This window comes from Protopterus annectens, chromosome 8.part1 (genome assembly GCF_019279795.1).
Source record: "Protopterus annectens isolate FY-2018-M chromosome 8.part1, PAN1.0, whole genome shotgun sequence".
Taxonomy (NCBI): Eukaryota; Metazoa; Chordata; order Ceratodontiformes; family Protopteridae; genus Protopterus; species Protopterus annectens.
This window is the reverse complement of record NC_056742.1, coordinates 146,175,279-146,194,001: the sequence shown is the minus strand read 5'-3', so window position 1 is coordinate 146,194,001 and position 18,723 is coordinate 146,175,279. Positions and strand designations below refer to the sequence as shown.

General features: G+C 43.9%; 1 protein-coding gene across 1 annotated transcript in view; it reads right to left on the bottom strand.

The window, feature by feature from the left end:
- Nucleotides 1-18,723, bottom strand: part of LOC122810253 (c-Maf inducing protein) — a gene marked incomplete in the record, with an annotated part of 1,337,359 nt that overhangs the window by 196,707 nt on the left and 1,121,929 nt on the right.

The following is an 18,723-nucleotide window of genomic DNA, read 5'->3' as shown; positions in this document are numbered from 1 at the left end:
AGTACGCAGTAGTACTTAAGCGCATGACCGACGCCATATCCTCAGTCTTTCTTGCCCCAGATGTCAGAAGGCCTAAAAGGAAAGGCCAAAGCCAAAAATAGGAAATGCCCAACAACCCCCAGTGTGTAAGTAAAGAATATCTCCAAACGAAACCCAGCAACCCCAACCTATAGAGGGGAAGGAGGGGGGGGGGGAATTGGACTGCAGCAATGTAGATCCTCGAACATCTACATTTATGGTAGGTACAAAACTGTACTATGTTCTTCGTCTCACATTGCTGCAGTCATGACCTGTGGGTAGAATCCCAAAGCAAAGGAAAAGGGAGGCTGGCAAATTACAAAGAATTAGGGGCTGCTAAAATGCCCTGTAAAACTGCAGTGGCAAACCCAGCCCTAGACTTGGAATAGAGAGGGAGATGGTAATGCTTAGTGAAAGTGTGTACAGAACTCCAAGTAGCTGCTTCCAAAATATCCTTAGTAGCTACACCCTCAAAAAGCAGTAGAAGTGGCAGTAGCCCTAGTAGAATGAGGCCTGATCCCAGCAGGGACATCCTTCCCATGATGAGAATAACAAAAGGCAATACAATGACCAATCCACTTTGAAATAGTCTGCTTAGAAACAGCTTTCCCCTGTGAACTCAAAGCAAAAGAAACAAATAACTGTTGAGTCTGTCTGAACTCCTTAGTTCTGTTGAAGTAGCAACGTAACTGCCTATGGATATCCAAAGAATGCAAGACTTTTTCCCCTTTATTTTGGGGGTCAGCATAAAAAGTAGGCAAATGAATAGACTGATTCAAGGCCACACTAGAAATCACTTTAGGCATAAAAGTAGGGTTAGTCCGCAAAGAAACTCTATCCTTATGGAATATCAAAAAAGGTTCAACTGCCATGAGAGCCTGCAATTCAGATACCCTCCTGGCAGAAGTAATGGCCAACAAAAAAGCAGTCTTCCAAGACAAAAACTTCAGTTCAGATGTAGCTGCAGGTTCAAAAGGAGGTAAAGTAAGTTTCTCCAAAACAAAATTGAGATCCCAGGAAGGAGTAGGAGCTCTACGGGGTCTTATATTCTTTGCCCCTCTAAGAAATTGTTTGAACAAAGGATGGGAAAATAAAGGAGGGTCACAATCATAGTGAGCAGAAATGGCTGCAGCATGAACCTTCACAGAAGAGAATGACAAACCCTTGTCCAGTAATTCAGTAAGGTACTGTAGTGCAAAACTCAAATTAGGCACTGAAACATCAAAACCCTTTGCAGTGCTCCAAAGAAAAAATCTCTTCCATTTATCAGCATAAACTTTTCTAGTGCTAGGCCGCCTAGCTTCCAAAATGACATCTAAAACCTGTTGAGGAAGCTGAGACCCCACCGGCTCCATCACAGAATACGCCAGGCTGTCAGATGGAGGGACTGCAGCTGAACATTGAGAAAATGATTGTTTGACTGGGACAACAAATGAGGAAACTGTGGCAGAGGCCAAGGAGGTTCCTGGATTAAACTCCTCAGCAGAGGATACCAATGTTGATGTGGCCAGTCTGGTGCTATTAGGATCATGCAAGGCTTGTCCCGTCTGACTTTCAAGAGTACCTTGGGGAGAAGAGGCAGAGGAGGAAAAGCATAAACGTGAAGGTTGTTCCAACTGAAAGATAGAGCATCCACTTTCCAAGCATCTGGGTGGAACATCTTTGTGCAAAGTTTTGGAAGTTGAAAATTCAGTGGGGAAGCGAATAGATCTATGTCTGGAGTTCCCCAAGCCACAGTCAATTGTTTGAAAATCTGAGGATCCAGTTTCCACTCGTGGGGATCCACCATTTGTCTGCTCAAAATATCTGCTAGGGAGTTCTGTGCTTCTGGCAGAAACCTTGCTTGAAGATTGATTCGCAAACCCAGAGCAGTCTCCCATAAAATCATTGCTGGTCTGCAAAGAGGGTAGGAATGGGTTCCCCCCTGCTTGCTGATGTACCACATGACTGTTGTGTTGTCTGTTTTTATCAACACCTGTCCTGGCTGAAGGAGTTCCTTGAATGCCATCAAAGCAAATTGAACTGCTAACATCTCCTTCATGTTGATATGCAAATGTAGTAGTTTGGGAGGCCACATGTCTTGTATCCATTTTCCATTGAAGTGTGCTCCCCAAGCCAAGTCCGAGGCATCCGTCGTTAGGATCTGACTCGCCTCTGGTCGGGTCACAGAGAGTCCCTTGTTTAGGTGACATTCCTGAGCCCACCAAAGTAATTCTTTCTGGATGCAAGGTATAATCCGAATGACAGTGTCCAAACTGTGGCAGTGTTGAGCCCACACACTTTTGAGATACCATTGTAGCTTCCTCATATGCAGTTTGGCATTGGGAAGTACTAGAATGCAAGATGCCATGAACCCCAAGGCTTGGAGGACTGTCCTTGCAGTCAGCCTGGACATTACTGATAACTGCTGGAAGTAGAGAGGAAGAGTTCTTTGTTTGTCCGGGGTCAGAAATGCCATCTGAGAGGCTGTATTCAGTCTCACACCCAGAAAGCACATGTCCTGAGAGGGCACTAGACTGGACTTTATTTCGTTCACAGTATACCCTAGGCACCTTAAAACTGTCATTACATACTGGAGATGCTGTAGTAATTTGTCTTTGTTTTGAGCAAGAATCAGGCAATCGTCCAAATAAGGATAAATTTGTATTCCTCCCTGTCTGAAGAAAGCAATCACAGGAGCCAGAACTTTTGTGAACACCCTGGGCGCAGTAGATAAGCCAAAGGGCAATGCAGAGAATTGATAATGTGAAGTACCAGCCCGGAATCTCCTGCAGCTGGGCTTGATAGGGATGTGAAGATAGGCCTCTTTGAGATCCAGGGTTACCATCCAATGATCTTTGCCTATCATAGGCAGAAGTTGTTGTAATGTTAACATCTTGAACTTTGGAATTTCTAGGTAGGTGTTGAGAATGGACAAATCCAGAATTGGCCTCCAAGTGTTTCCTTTCTTTGGCACTAGGAATAGACGGGAATAAAATCCTAGGCCTACATCTGAAGGAGGGACCACCTGAATTGCCTCCATCTGCAAAAGTAAAGAAATCTGCTTCTGAGCGTCCAGCCTTTGCTGAGGAGGCACATCCAGCATGCCTTTGAAAGGAGGAAAAGTGTGAAAATAAAACTTGTAACCTCGATTTATTATATCCAACACCCATTTGTCTTTGGTGATCAAATTCCAGTTTTCTTTGAAAAGTCCCAACTTTCCTCCTAGAGGAGCTGCCAGTAAGGGAGGGTCTGGCAGCGGAAGATACAGGTCATTGGGTCTGCTTACGAAAGGGCTGACCCCTGCCCTCACCAGAAGACTGTGCAGGAGAACTCCAAGTCCTAGGTCTGAAGGAACCCTGAGCGTGAGCCCTGCCTCTACCACGTCTAGACCTGCCCTTAGGCTGATAATCCGAAGAAGGATAAGACCATCCCCTAGCAGGCCAATTCCTACTAAACTTAGGGGCTGCACCTGCAAAAATCCTTGGGCGCCTTCATAGACCTAGCCTTTTCTTTCATGTTTTTCAAAACTGTATGCACAGGGGAAACCAAAAGAACTTCAGATTGAAGAGGAGCATCCAAAATTGAGCCTTTACATGTTCTGACAAATTTTGATCCTTAAGCCAGGCATGTCTACGAATAACTGAACCTGTAGCAGCCACCCTAGAAGAAGACTGAAGAGCATCAAAACCACACTGCAAAGAATGCTTGCCAACTTGATCTGATGCATGAACCAACTCCTGGAGCTCCTTACACTCTATACCCTCAGATAAAGCATCCACCTTAGATTTCAATTGGCCTAATAAAAAGTTCTGATACTTCAGCATATGAAATTGGCAATTCAAAGCCCTCATAGCTAACGAGGAGGTGTACACTTTTTCCCCACCTGTCTAACGCCCTAGAATCTTTATCCAAAGGGACTGGATTTTTAGCCACAGAAGCCCTAACACCCTTAGGGCCTTGAATAATGGTTTCCGGATCAGCCCTAGGACTCTTATACAAGTACTTATGTGCTTCTGGAACTCTGTAATACCTGTCTGGCTTAACAGGGGCCGGAGGCAGAGAATCAGGATTAAGGGAAGATTCAGAAAAAACATCCTGAACAACCTCTAAGACAGGAGGAATAGCCAAGGGCCTATGTTGTGGCAGAAACAAAAATTCCCTAAGCCTTTTCCGAGAATCTGAAAAATCTTGACCTTCCCACTTGAAATGCTCTCTCATGGTATGTAAAGTTTCAGAAAAGGAAAAATCTTCTGGAGGAGAAGCAGAAGGACAGGAGTCCTCTGCATCCAAATCAGAATAGGAAGGAAAATCCTGAATTTCTTCAGCTGAGGAATCAGAGTAGTCCGAGGAATGATCCATTCCCTCTAAATCTGCCTCCACCCTAGGCCTTTTCTCTGGGGGGGGGGCATAGAACCCCGGATCAAAGTAATCAAGTCCTCTGCCATTTTCAACATATGTTTTTTAGGAACAGGGGCTGGAGAGCTAGAAGAATGACCAGGTCCAACAAGACCAGGTTTGGCCCTAGCATGGCCTTTAGCCACTGAAGTAGAAGGCCTAATAACCTTTTGTAAGGATGGAACTACTGAAACCTGAGAAGCACCCTCGGCCTGTCCTAACTCCTGAAAGGCCAACTCCTGTAAAAGTAAAGGTTCCCCCTGGGATTCAGCCGAACCCTCGGCAGGATCCACAGATTCAACCGGAGGCTCCGAATAACCGGCGTCCGCAACGGACGACTCATCTGGTTTAGATCTCAAAGATTTATCCTTACGCTTCTTAGTGGTAGCGGGCATCGGAGGATCCGACGGCATGTTATAGTTACACCGCTTACCGAAAACAAGCCTGGCACAGTCTAACCTTCGCTTAATGGTGCGCTTATTAAATCTAGCACAAAAGCGACACCCGACTACATCGTGCTCAGGCCCTAAGCAAGGAATACAGAGAGAATGATAATCCCTATGAGGTATCTGTTTCCCACAAGAAATGCAATTATTAACTTTTTCTGACATCCGGATAACTGAGGCAAGAAAAAACAAAAATTTCCCCAACGGGGTACTTAGCCCAACTTGGTCTTCGGTCTGAAACTCGGTAAATGAAAATTTCAGAACGCCGAACGGCACTCGCAAACACTGCTTCTGCTTCGGACCACGCGGCAAGAAAGACTGAGGATATGGTGTCGGTCATGCGCTTAAGTACTACTGCGTACTGACGTCAGCTCTAAGCGACAATGACCGACGCCAGCCTAGACCTTTGGTATTCGGGCCGACCGAGGACAGCGGACTACCCACAGGTCATGACTGCAGCAATGTGAGACGAAGAACATTCATTGTTTCTAGGTCTTGAGAATGTTGACACCATAGACCTTTTAGATACCATTGCAGTTTCTTCATATGCAGTCTTGCATATGAAATTAGAAGAATGTAGGAGGCCATGAACCCCAAGGCTTGCAGTATTTGTCTTGCAGATAGCAGGGTTTTTGTGGCCACTTGTTTGAAGTAGGTTGTCAAATGAATTTGTTTTTCTGGCGTGAGGTAAGCCATCTGGGAAGTTGTATTCAAGCTTGCTCCCAGAAATATAATTTGTTGATAGGGTACCAGGTGTGATTCCTTTTCATTTATGGTGTACCCCAGACAAGTTAGAACCCTTTTTACAAAGGCCAGATGATTCAAAAGTATGTCCTGGCTTTCTGCCTGAACTAGACAATCGTCCAGGTATGGGTATATTTGAATATTTCTTTGCCTGCAAAATGCAATAACTGGAGCTAGGCACTTTGGCTTATCTACTGAGTCCAGGATATTCACAAAGGGCAGTGCAGAGAACTGATAGTGTATGTAGCCTGCTTTGAAGCATAGGTAACTTCTGCACAATTCCTTGATTGGGATGTGCAGGTATGCTTCTTTTAAATCTAGTGTTGCCAACCAGGCATCTTTGCCTAGCATAGGGAGTAAATGGTGAAGAGTCAGCATCTTGAATTTTGGAATCTCCAAAAAGGTGTTTAGGGTAGACAGGTCCATGATAGGACGCCATAAATTGTCTTTTCTGGGTACCAGGAAAAGTCTAGAGTAGAAACCTTGTGCCTTTTCCTCTTCTGGTACCAGTTGAATAGCCCCCATGCTTAAGAGAGAAAAGTACTTGTTTTTGGGCCTCTCCCCACTGATTTGGGGGTAGGTCCAGCCACTCACTTGGTGTTGGCAATGTGTGGAAGTGAAAGCTGTACCCCCTGGGACACTATTTAAAACCCATTTGTCCTGGGTAATGAGTTCCCAATTCTTTGCATGAAGAGCAATCTTTCCCCCCAAAGGGGCAGTCAGTTGATATGTGCTTGGAAATGTTAAAAGAAAGTCACTGAGACAGTTTACCATAGGAGGGGGGGGGTCTTATTATTCCCAGACTTGGAAGTGGAGGCCCCCCACTGCTTAGTTCTGTGAGTCCCCTGGGACTGAAACCTGGGGTTTTTGCTGTGGCTGGGTTTGGCTTGAGAAGACCTGGAAGGGGCTGGAAAGGACCAATTCTTAGAGGGGCAGTGCCTACTAAATCTAGGGTGCTGAACTTGTAAAAAATCTTTAACAGTTTGCATACATTTAGCTTTATCTTCCATCTTTTTAAGAACTTCCTCAGCCTTGTTGCCAAACAGGCGGTCCTGATTTAAAGGAGCATCCAACAATTCAGCCTTAACATGATCAGGCAAAGACTGCTTGTTAAGCCAAGCATGCCTTCTGAGCACAGACCCAATAAAAGCAGCCCTGCAAGAGGCCTATAATGAATCAAAACCACATTGCAAAGTATGTTTTCCAACTTGTTTAGCAGAATGCATTAAATCCTGTAATTCTTTATTTTCCACACAGTCAGGAATCAACATCATTTTCTGTTTAAGCAGTCCAATAACATGTTGCTGATATTTTAACATATGAAAAGCCTTAATGCCCTTGGGCCATTGTGAAATAGTCTCTGGATCTGCAATAGGATTTTTGAAAAGGAACTTGTGGGACTCGGGGACCCTGTAGTATCTGTCTGGAATATTAGCCAGTTTTTCTGGGAGCAGGAGGCAGGGAATCAGGGGTCAAACTAGATTCCGAGAAAGCATCATCAACAATGTCTAGTACAGGAGGAATAGCTAAAGGCCTACGCTGAGGTAGGAGAAGGAAATCCCTAAGCCTCTTTTCTGAATCAGAAAAATCCTGGCTTTCCCAGTGGAAATGCTCCCTTAGAGTATGTAAGGATTCCCCAAAAGGAAAATGCTCAGGAGGGGAAGCAGAGGGAATAGAGTCCTCTGCATCAGAATCCTCATAAGTAGGTAAGGGCAAATCCAGATCATTAGAAGAGTCAGAAAAAACAGAATCCTGATCAGAAGATTCATAATCAACCTCAGTCCTAGGCCTCTAAGAAGGGGGGGGGGGGGTGGCTACCCCTGATTAGAGTTATTATATCTTCAGCCATTCTTATCATTTGTTTTTTAGGCATAGAGGCCTGAGCATGTGGCCTGGGCGTCAGTTTTTTAGGCATGGATTGAGAGTTAGGCCTAAGTAATGAAGGAGGCATCGATTTAATATGCAAGTCCATAGGCCTGAATACACCCTCAGAAGCCGGTGCCTGCACAGCGGCTCTGGACCCATCCAAGGTAGAGACATCCGCGGGTTCCATAGTTGAAACATCTCGCTGCATACCAGACTCCAAATGGGTGTCAGTAGAGGCCTGCGAATCAGAAGTAGCGGGTATCAGGGGCTGCGAAAGCACCTCACTGAGTACCGGTGAACTGGTGACTAGCTTAGGAGAAGTGCCGTTGGCAGTTTTGGACCTCGGCAGCCTGTCTCTGTCTTTGCATTTTTTCAGAATCCCGGTAGTCGGATGGCTAACCGATGACATTTCTGGATAATTAAACCGAGAACCGGAATATTTAGAGGCAAAAATATACTGACGACGGATAGCGCACTGATTAAATAAAGCACAAAACCGACAGCAAGGTACGTCATGGTCAGAGCATAGGCAAGGAATACAGTATGAATTAAAATCTTTATGAGGTATTTGCTTTCCACAAGTAATGCAATTATTAACTTTTACTGACATCGGTAAGGAGCAAGAAAAAGTTTCTTTAGTTGAAGACTTTGGTTCTGAAACTTGAAAACGAAAATTTTAGGAGTCGGCCGACCAGCACTTGCGAACTGCTTCTGCTTCGGGCACAGCAAGAAAGACTGCTGTAATGGCGTCGGCTGCATGTTTTATACCCCTGATGACCTGACGCCATGGCAGAAGGGACAGCAACCGACGCATGACCCAAGACTTTGTTAATCAGGCCGACTGAGGGCAACCTGCAAGCAGATAACCCAAATGTAATGACTGCAACAGTGAAACACGAAGAACATTTACTAAGCATTAACTACTTTGAAAGTATCATATTCTAACCAGAAAATACTTGCAGCAATGATGTCTGAAATAAGGAAATGCAATGCTTGAGTTACAAGCCCTTGAATTCCCCTTCTCATCACATGTACTTCCCTTATCAGCTTTCACAACTAATCATCAGACATAACCATTTCAATTAACTCAGAATCAGAGAACCTTGTGTTACTGATTATCAAAATGTTCTCATGTAGATGTTCATTTAACACAGACAGCTTGACAGGAATATTGCGTTATAGTACTTACTGTGTGATTTGTCAGTTTATGCTGACAGTGAGGTGAGCAAGATACTCTGGCAATGCAGGCGTCTGAAGGACTAATCAAAGAAGTTTGTCTCCAATATTACACTTTAAAGCATTTAGTTTAGCCATTCAAAATCTGTTTATTTCTTTGCTTGTTGCCTTGATAGACAACAAACCCTGTTTTTTTTTTGTTTTGTTTACTCAAGATGAATAACACGTTTTCAGCAGATTTTACTGCTCTAATCTGGAAAGCAACAAAACCTAGACACCAGACTCCAAGTAGTACATCCTATGAGAAAATTACAGTACTCCACCTTCTCATTTATATAACTTTCTTAAGATATGTTGACCATATTACAACTAAACATAAACAACTGTACCAAAATGGTGAAGCAGAACTATCCCCTCCAGTATACACAGCCAGATCCACAAGTAGGTAAAGTGTCATACAAGTGAAGTAAGACAATATATTGTTTAAATGTTCTGACACATTAATTTTGTAAGAATGAGAAAACCATACTGTAAAATGTATCAAAGCAGTAGAACAATGTTTCTAAAACCAGAAGAATATTTAGAAATATAGTCCTACACCTGAGTTTTTTTTTTAAATATTTTGCAAAACAATGCTTCAAAACCAAGTAAAGGTGTTTATTTACTTATGTATGCATATACATTTTGTTGACTAGGTTCTCTTATGGACAAGTACGATTTTCAGAGGCGGCTAGAAGGTGAGAAGCACCCAGCAACACTGATTTAAAGCAGAGTTTTTAACAACACAGTAAACAGTAAATCTGGCTACTACATTTGCTTAACATTTTTTGCATTCATCCGCAGCTACGCTAAAAGTGTGCATAAAATAGTATATGTCAACAACATAAGAAACACTGCATGATCTCTGCAGAGTTCTGTTTTCTAGACAATGTACAGACTGAAATGGAAACGCACAAGTGTGTGATGTGTACAATTAAGAACAGTTATTAAACAGGTTATCCTCATCCAGCCTTATACTGAATAAACATATGCACTATATGCAATTATTCACAGTGAGCAGTGATATCTGGCCCTCTATGACTTCTATTAGGGTGACTAAACATCAAAGTAGTGTAATGTTAGACAAGCTAGTACAATGAAAGATAACCAGTCATTCATATGCTGCGTTATTTCAGAGTTCACATTTCTTAACACCCTGCCATGAGATATCACTTTAAATTGCTAGTTAGTATAAATTGAAAAGCTCTACTATATTGTACTCTTTGCCATGTTTATTACCAATAAAACTGTAAGGTACATCACTAAATTAATACCAAACATGCACTTCTTTAAAGAGCAGCAAATGTATGCTGTTACATGTTATGAAGTGGATTTAGAAAGTATATTCATTTTTGTTGAGTACAAGGCCCAGGGCTACTAAAGGTCATTTTAAGTGATGTTTCCTAGTAAAACCCACGATAAAAGCAAATCTTCTAAATAAGAAAACAGAAAGTAGTTCTGATATAAACAATGGACATTTCTTGGCTTTGGTATAAGATGATCTTAAAAATGTTCTCTTCAGAATTATACTGCAGACTACCTACAGCTGCCCAAGACAACACCAACTGAGACTTATACAACACAAGCAGACAAATGGAATAATAACTTACCCACATACACATCTGCATGCACAATACTGACGCCTGATACATGAGGCTGGTAGTATTTCTTCATTATGAACTAAATTTGTTTAGTCCTTTCTTGTATATTAAATTGTTTTAGTCCTGTCTTGTGTACTGCACTAAAGCAAGATCTACTAAAATGTTCATTTTCCCCTTGAATTTCCATTTTACCTTCATGACTGCTTACTATTAAGCCTCCCCTACTGGTCTTCAATATGTTCATTCTCCTGTACTGTGCATCCCCAGCATGATGCCTAGAGCCAGCAAGGGCGGGGTTGTCACCCATGAAGATGGTCTGTAATGTCACTGACATTCTGACAATGAAGATGGTATTAATGAGGCCATAACTCCACCCCTTATGGTCCAATGACAAAGGGTGAGCCAGCTATAGTGCTAACATTGAGGCAATGTATTCTTTAACAAAATAAAAATAAAGATAACATGCAAGTCTGATGGCAAGGGATAACCAAACATATAGCAGTTTACCTTCAACATGCAAAATGAACACTGTAGCAGTGGCTCATGTCCGGAGCTAGACAACAGCATAAAAAGGCATTAGAAAGAATAGTTGTGTAAAATCTTACCATAACCATAGATGCCCTTCTCTTCTATGTTGCAGTACTCTTTACATATGGGAAGTCCTCCGCCCAAGCGACCTGACGTTTGGCAAGCATACACCAGCTTTTAGCCATTACAGGTACATGGAACATTGCACATATGTGCTAGCAACATCAGTCATAAAATGACAGCCGCACGTACAATGCTCAGAACTGAAATGCCCCAGTAGGAATACCAGTGCAAAGGACAAATAATCTGCCATCCAAGAAAAAAGCAAGGTATAGGGGGGAAGGAAGGAGGGAGGGACAGAATACTGCAACACAGAAGAGAAGGACATGTATGGTTATGGTGAGATTTTACACAACTATTCCATGTCCTTCTATTCAATGTTGCAGTATTCTTTACATATGGCAGAATACCAAACCTTACTAAGAACCCTGGGAGGAGGAGGAAGGAACTGCGGAGGTCTCTACAAAGCCATGGAGAATGGCTCCAGCAAATCCTGCCCTACACCTAGAAATGTTATACAACTTCTAATGTTTGGCGAAAGTATGAACAGAAGACCAAGTAGCAGCCTCTAAAATGGTGTTGGTATCCAAGCCTTTAAAGAATACACCTGTGGAAGCAACAGACCAAGTGAAGTGAGCCTTAAGAGGAGCAGGAACAGTCTTACCATGAAACTCATAACAAAACAAAACTGCTTTAGAAATTCAAGAAGAAATTGTCTGTTCAGAGACAGGCAAACCCAGAGCCCTGGGATGAAAAGAAACAAAAGTACAGTTTTGTACCTACCATAAATGTAGATGTCCGATAGGTATGCATCTGCAGTCATCACATATGGGTTGTCCTGCCTCAGTCAGCCCTTTGGTCGGCCGGATTCCAAAGTCTGGGTCCGGCATCGACTGATGTCGCCCCCTCCCCGACATCAGAGCGCCTGGGGTATAAAAGCGTCAGCCAACGCCATCTTCCTCAGTGTTTCTTGCCCCAGATGCCAGGTGCCCTCAAAGGAAGGCTAAATTTGGGTAAATGCAATAAATTCCAAACATGCACAGAAATATATATATATATAAATATAAATATACAACAAATACACCATAATAGATAACCCCGGCTAGCTATGAGAGGGGAAAGTACCCAATGAATACCAAAGAGGGGAAGGAGGGAGGGTAAACCTGATTGCAGATGCATACCTATCGGACATCTACATTTATGGTAGGTACAAAACTGTACTATGTCCTTCAAGGATGCATCTGCAGTCATCACATATGGGTAGAATACCATAGCCAATCTGGGGGTGGAGGATCTATGTAAAAGATGGTGTAGCTAAAATGCCCTGCAGGACTACCGTAGCAAAGTCTGCTCTGGATCTGGAATATAAAGGTAAATTGTAATGCTTGGAAAATGTATGCACGGAGCTCCATGTAGCAGCTTCTAAAATGTCCTTGGTAGCCACCCCTCTTAAGAAGGCCGTGGAGGTGGCTGTGGCTCTGGTGGAATGAGGTCTAATGTTAGCTGACACAGCTTTTCCATGGAAGGAATAACAGAAGCGAATGCAATTCCCTATCCATTTTGAAATTGTCTGTTTGGAAATTGCTTTTCCTTGTGCACCAGCAGCATATGCTACCAACAGCTGGTCAGTTTTTCTGTAGCTTTTCGTTCTGTCCAAGTAGTAGTGCAACTGTCTGTGTATGCCCAGGGTGTGCAGAAGTTTCTCCCCTTTGTTTTGTGGATTTGGAAAGAAGGTAGGCAGGTGAATAGCTTGGTTTAATGAGACCCTGGATACCACCTTTGGCATAAATGAAGGATTGGTTCTCAATGAGACTCTGTCCTGATGAAAAATAAGAAATGGCTGTACTGCCACGAGGGCCTGTAACTCAGATACTCTTCTTGCTGAGGTTATGGCCAGAAGGAAGGCGGTCTTCCAAGACAGGAACTGTAGTTCTGCAGATGCTGCTGGTTCAAAGGGAGGCAGAGTTAGTTTTTCCAACACGAAGTTAAGGTCCCAAGTAGGCACTGGAGGTTTCCTTGGAGGATTGATGTTTTTAATTCCTCTTAGAAACTGTCTTAGGAGAGGATGAGAAAAAACAGGTGGATCAGTATTGCACTCTGCTGAAATTGCTGAAGCATGAATTTTAATGGAAGAGTAAGACAGGCCATTGTGGAGCATTTCTGCCAAGTATTCCAGGATATGTGGCATGTTCATCACTGTCACATCTAGGCCCTTTGTGGTGTTCCAAATGTGAAATCTTTTCCATTTTGCTGAATATGCCTTTCTTGTGGAAGGCCTGCAAGCTTCCATGATGATATCCTTCACTCTCTTGGACAGCTTATCCTGAGGAGGAGTCAAGGTATTTTCCAGGCTGTTAGTCGCAAGGTTTTCAGGTTGGAATGCAGAGTTTTGTAATTGTGCTGAGTCAGGAGAAGTGGCCATTGAGGAAGAGGCCATGGTTTTGTGTGTGACATGCTATTTAACAATGGGTACCAGTGCTGTCTTGGCCAGTCCGGAGCTATCAGAATCACTTTTGGCTGCTCTGTGCTGATCTTCAGTAAGACCTTGGTCATTAATGGAAGAGGTGGAAATGCATAAACTGTTAGGGTTCTCCAGCTGAAAGATAGGGCGTCCACTTTCCATGCTTGTGGGTGGTATGTCCTTGAGCAGAATTTCTTCAGCTGATGATTGTGGGTGGAGGCAAAAAGATCTATGTCTGGCCTTCCCCATGATTGTGTTATCTGTAGGAAGATGTCTGGGTGCAACATCCATTCGTGTACATCCATGATATTTCTGCTTAAGCTGTCCGCCAGTATATTGTCTTTTCCTGGCACAAACTGGGATTGCAGGTCTATATTGAGTTTCAAGGAAAGTTCCCATAGATTCATTGCCAGTCTGCAAAGAGGGTAGGAATGGGTGCCCCCTTGCTTGTTTATGTACCACATGACTGTGGTGTTGTCTGTCCTTATTAGCAAGTGGCCTTGATGCAGAAAAAGTTTGAAGGCCTCTATTGCATGTATCACTGCCAACATTTCCTTTTGGTTTATGTGCATGCGTAGCTCCTTTTGTGACCATAGTCCTTGAATACATCTGCCCTCCATGTGTGCTCCCCAACCGTGGTCTGAAGCGTCCGTTGTAATGGTTTGTCTGGCTATTGGTTTGCTAAAGGGCAGACCCCTGTTTGATTGGCTTGCTTGAGCCCACCACAGAAATTCCTTATGGAGACATGGAATGCGTGGGATCAAAGTTTCTAAGCTGTGGCTGTGCTGAGTCCATAAACTCCTTAGGTACCATTGTAGTTTCCTCATATGCAGCCTTGCTTGTGGAATGAGAAGAATGCAAGATGCCATGTAACCCAGGGCCTGCAGGATTTTCCTTGCAGTCAGCTGAGTTTGTCTTGTCAGGTTCTTGAAGTAATCCGGTAGTTGTCTTTGTTTTTCTTCTGTGAGAAAAGCCATTTGGGTGGTTCTGTCTAAATCCGCACCCAGAAAAGTTATTCTTTGGGATGGAACAAGTCTTGATTTGTGAAGGTTGACTGTATATCCCAATGCCTGTAGTAGGTTGATGGTATAATTCAAGTCCTTTATCAAAGTTTGTTGGCTGTCCGCTTGTATAAGGCAGTCGTCCAGATATGGGTAAATTTGAATCCCCTGAAGTCTGCAGTGTGCAATTACTGATGCCAGGCATTTCGTGAATACTCTGGGCGCAGTAGATAAGCCAAAGGGCAATGCTGAGAATTGATAATGCTCTGAGCCTGCAAGAAATCTGAGGTGTCTTCTGCAACTTTGTCTGATAGGGACATGCAGGTATGCCTCCTTGAGGTCTAGAGTCACCAGCCAAGACCCCTTGCCCAGCATGGGAAGGAGTTGCTGTAGAGTCAGCATTTTGAATTTTAGCACAATGAGATAAGAATTCAGTGCGGACAAGTCGAGAATAGGCCTCCATTGATTTTCTTTTCTTGGAACAAGGAATAGTCTGGAATAAAATCCTTGGCCTTGTACTGAAAGAGAAACCTTTTCTATAGCTTTCATTTTCATTAAGTTGGAGATTTGTTTCAAAGCCTCTGCCCTTTGATTTGGTGACAGGTCTGGCATTCCTTTTCTTTTTGGCAATGTGTGGAAATGGAACCTGTATCCTCTGTCTATTATTTGCAGTGTCCACTTGTCTCTTGAAATAGTATGCCAATTGTCTGAGAATAAAAAAAGCTTTCCGCCCAAAGGTGCTTCTAATTGAGCCCTGGTTGGCAGAGTCAAAGCAAAGTCATTGAGTCTGTCCTTGTGCAGCCGTTGAAGGTCCTGCACTACCTCTCTGGTTGGGAGGCTGCCATTGACGCCCTCTGTAGGAGCCTCTAGCTTGCCCTCTACCCCTGGCACGCCTGTTCTTGCCCCTCTGAAATCTTTCTGTGTCCGGAAAGGACCAATTCTTGGCAGGCCAATTCCTGCTGAATCTTGGTGGTTGGACTTGTAGAAAATCTTTAACTGTTTGTACAGATTTTGCCTTTTCCTCAACCTTCTTTAAGACCTCCTGAGCAGTGGAGCCAAATAACTTTTGCTTTTCCAGGGGAGCATCCAGAAGCTTAGCTTTTACATGGTCTGGCAGAGATTGTTCCTTCAGTCAAGCATGCCTACGTATGACTGCACCTGTCATAGCTGACCTACATGAAGCTTCCAATGCATCATAACCACATTGTAAGAAATGGTTACTAACCTGCTGGGAGTTATGTACCAGATCCTGTAGTGATTTGCGATCTAGGGGTTCAGATGAAGACAGTTTCTTATGCAATTCATCTAACAAATACTCTTGGTACTGTATCATATGAAATTGACAATTTAATGCCCTCATAGAAAGAGTAGCAGAAGTATATACTTTTTTACCCCATCTCTCTAAAGCCCTGGACTCCCTTTCAGAGGGGAGTGGATTTTTAGAGGTGGCAGCTGCAACCCCTTTAGGTCCCTGGGAAATAGTTTCTGGATCAGCAGAGTGAGCCTTGAAAAGAAAATGATGCAAGTCCGGGACCCTGTAGTACCTATTGGGTTTGACAGGGGCAGGGGGAAGAGTGTCGGGGGTTATACTAGATTCAGAGTACACATCATCAATGACATTCAAAACAGGAGGAATGGCCAAAGGTCTATGCTGAGGTAAATGCAGGAAAGTTCTTAATCTTTTCCTAGAATCAGAAAATTCCTGGCCCTGCCATTTGAAATGATCTCTCACAGTGTGAAGGGTCTCACCGAAGGACAGCTCTTCAGGAGGGGAGGCCGAGGGGATGGATTCCTCTGCATCAGAATCCTCGTAGGCCGAAAAAGCCTCCTCCTGGTAGTCCAAGAGAGCAGAGCTATCAGAGGCCTCCTCTGAGGAGTGGGGATCAGAGGGCTCAACCCTGGGCCTTTTGTCTAGAGGAGGTTGAGAGCCAATGTCCGGATGAGGTTGAGATCCCCTAATCAAGGAAATAAGGTCCTCTGCTAAAGTAAGAATCTGTGAACTTGTAGAGGGTCCCTGAGGAATAACCCTGGGAGGCATAGCTTTAGAATGTTTAGCAACTTTAGCCCTGGTGAATGCCTTTATGGACATGGATGCAGGAGGCCTAGCTGCACCACGTGCTGGAGTAGCTTTGTCTAGAGGAATGGTGTTGGAAGTTTCCAAGACACCAGTTTCTGAAGGGAATTCAATAACCGACTCAGCAGGGGCCTCCGGGGCCGAGGTTGTCGGTTGAGCGGTTTCGGGTGTCGGAAGTACCAAGGACTCGGTTTCAGCAGAGACCGAGACACTCGCGAAAGGCCTAGCCGTGGTTTCAGCCGAAACCGCGGCCCGCGTGTGTCGGTCCTTGTCCTTCCGTTTCTTTACTAAATGTGAAGTCGGAGTCTTCGACGGCATTTTGTATGAAAAACTAGCCCCAAAGAATTCCTCTGCAAACTCCGACCGACGTCTAAGAGTGCGTCGGTTGAAGGAAGCACAGGCTGAACAGGCCGAGACGTTGTGGTCTGGGCCTAGACAAGGGAGGCAGTAAGAGTGGAAATCCTTATGAGGTATTTGTTTCCCACAAGTTAAACAATTATTAACTTTATCTGACATCGGCTGAGGCAAGAAAGAGTCCCCAACGGGGTACTTAGCTTTTGAAGTCTTTGGTAGCTGAATTACAGGAGCTGGCCGACCGGCACTTGTGAACTGCTTCTGCTTCGGGCACCACGCGGCAAGAAAGACTGAGGAAGATAGCGTCGGCTGACGCTTTTATACCCCAGGTGCTCTGACGTCGGGGAGGGGGCGACATCAGCCGACGCCGGACCCAGGCTTTGGAATCCGGCCAACCGAAGGGCTGCCTGAGGCAGGACAACCCATATGTGATGACTGCAGATGCATCCTTGAAGGACATCAGCTGATCAGACTTTTTGATAGCCTTAGTCTATCCAAATAAAATCTGAGTTGTCTATGCATATCCAAGGTGTGTAAAATCATCTCACTGGAGGACTGAAGAAAATGGAAGAAAGTGGGCAATTGAATAGATTAAGAGACAACTCATTCACTACCTTGGGCATAAAGGAGGGATTAGTACACAGAGACCCTATCCTTGTGAAAAACAAGAAAAGGCGGAGAAGTGGAGAAGCCATCAAAGGTTGAATCTCAGAAATCCTCCTAGCAGAGGTTAAAGCTAAAAAAAGAACGGTTTTCCAGGTACAAAACTTTAAGGAAGCTGTGACTGCATGTTCAAAAGGGGCCACAGTAAGCTTCTCGAAGGCATAATTCAAATCCCAAGGAGGTGAAACTGGTTTTCTGGGAGATGTAATATGAAGGACACCTTTAAGAAAAAGTTTTACTTCCAATCTGGAAGCCAAAGGTGGAGATAATGGCAGACAGGCAGAAATGGCTGACAAGTGAACTTTCACTGAAGAATAAGCCAAACCAATCTTAAGTAACTTACACAAGTAAGAAAGAACTACTGAAACATCTACTGAAAATGGATCCAGATTTTGAGAAAGACACCAATTTGAAAATCTCTTCCATTTGGAGAAGATAAGATTTTCTAGTACTGTTTTTCCTGGACTCTTGCAGAACCCTAAAGCACGTCTTCAGAGAAAAGGTGTCTGAAAGGAAACAAAAGTTTATCACCCACAAAGTCAGTTGTAAAGTTGACAAATGTGGATGAAGTAGATACTACTTGTCCTGTGTGAGAAGGTCCACTCTGAGTTAACTTGTGATGAGTGCCCTTGGCTAAATTCAGAAGGATCTAATGCTGTCTTCGCCAAAAGGGAGTCACCAGCAAGATTTTTGGTTTGCCCTGCTGAATTTTGAGCAGAACTTTTTGAATGAGAGGAAGGGAAGAAGCATAGAGAAACATCCCCTTCCCGTGATAAAGATAGGGCATCCACCTTTCAAGCCAGATGATGTGGGATTCTGGCACAAAAAAAGAGGAACGGGAGGCAAAAAGATCCAGTAGAGGAGTATCCCACTGATGGACCAAGTCCAGAAACACATCCCTGTGAAGCATCCACTCATGGGATTGTGTCACTGACCTGATTAGTGTGTCTGCCACAACGTTTTGGGTGGATGGGATGTAAACTGCTCGAAGAAACACATTTTACTGAACTGTCAGATCCCATGCCATGAGGGCTAACCTGCAAAGAAGGTAAGACTTTGTCCCTCCCTGCTTGTTGACATACCAAAGGACTGTGGTGGTATCTGTAAACACTTTCAGAGGGCCTGAATGAAAGAGAAGATGAAAAGCCTGTACAGCTAGAATAAGAGCCTTCATTTCCTTGACACTGATATGCTCTTTTCTTTGTGAAAGAGACCAGAGGCCCTGTACCTTCTTTGATGCAAAAGTTGCCCTCCAGCCTATGTCTAAGGCATCTGTGAACAACTCGAGTTGGCTGGGGCAGATGAAGTCCTGGAT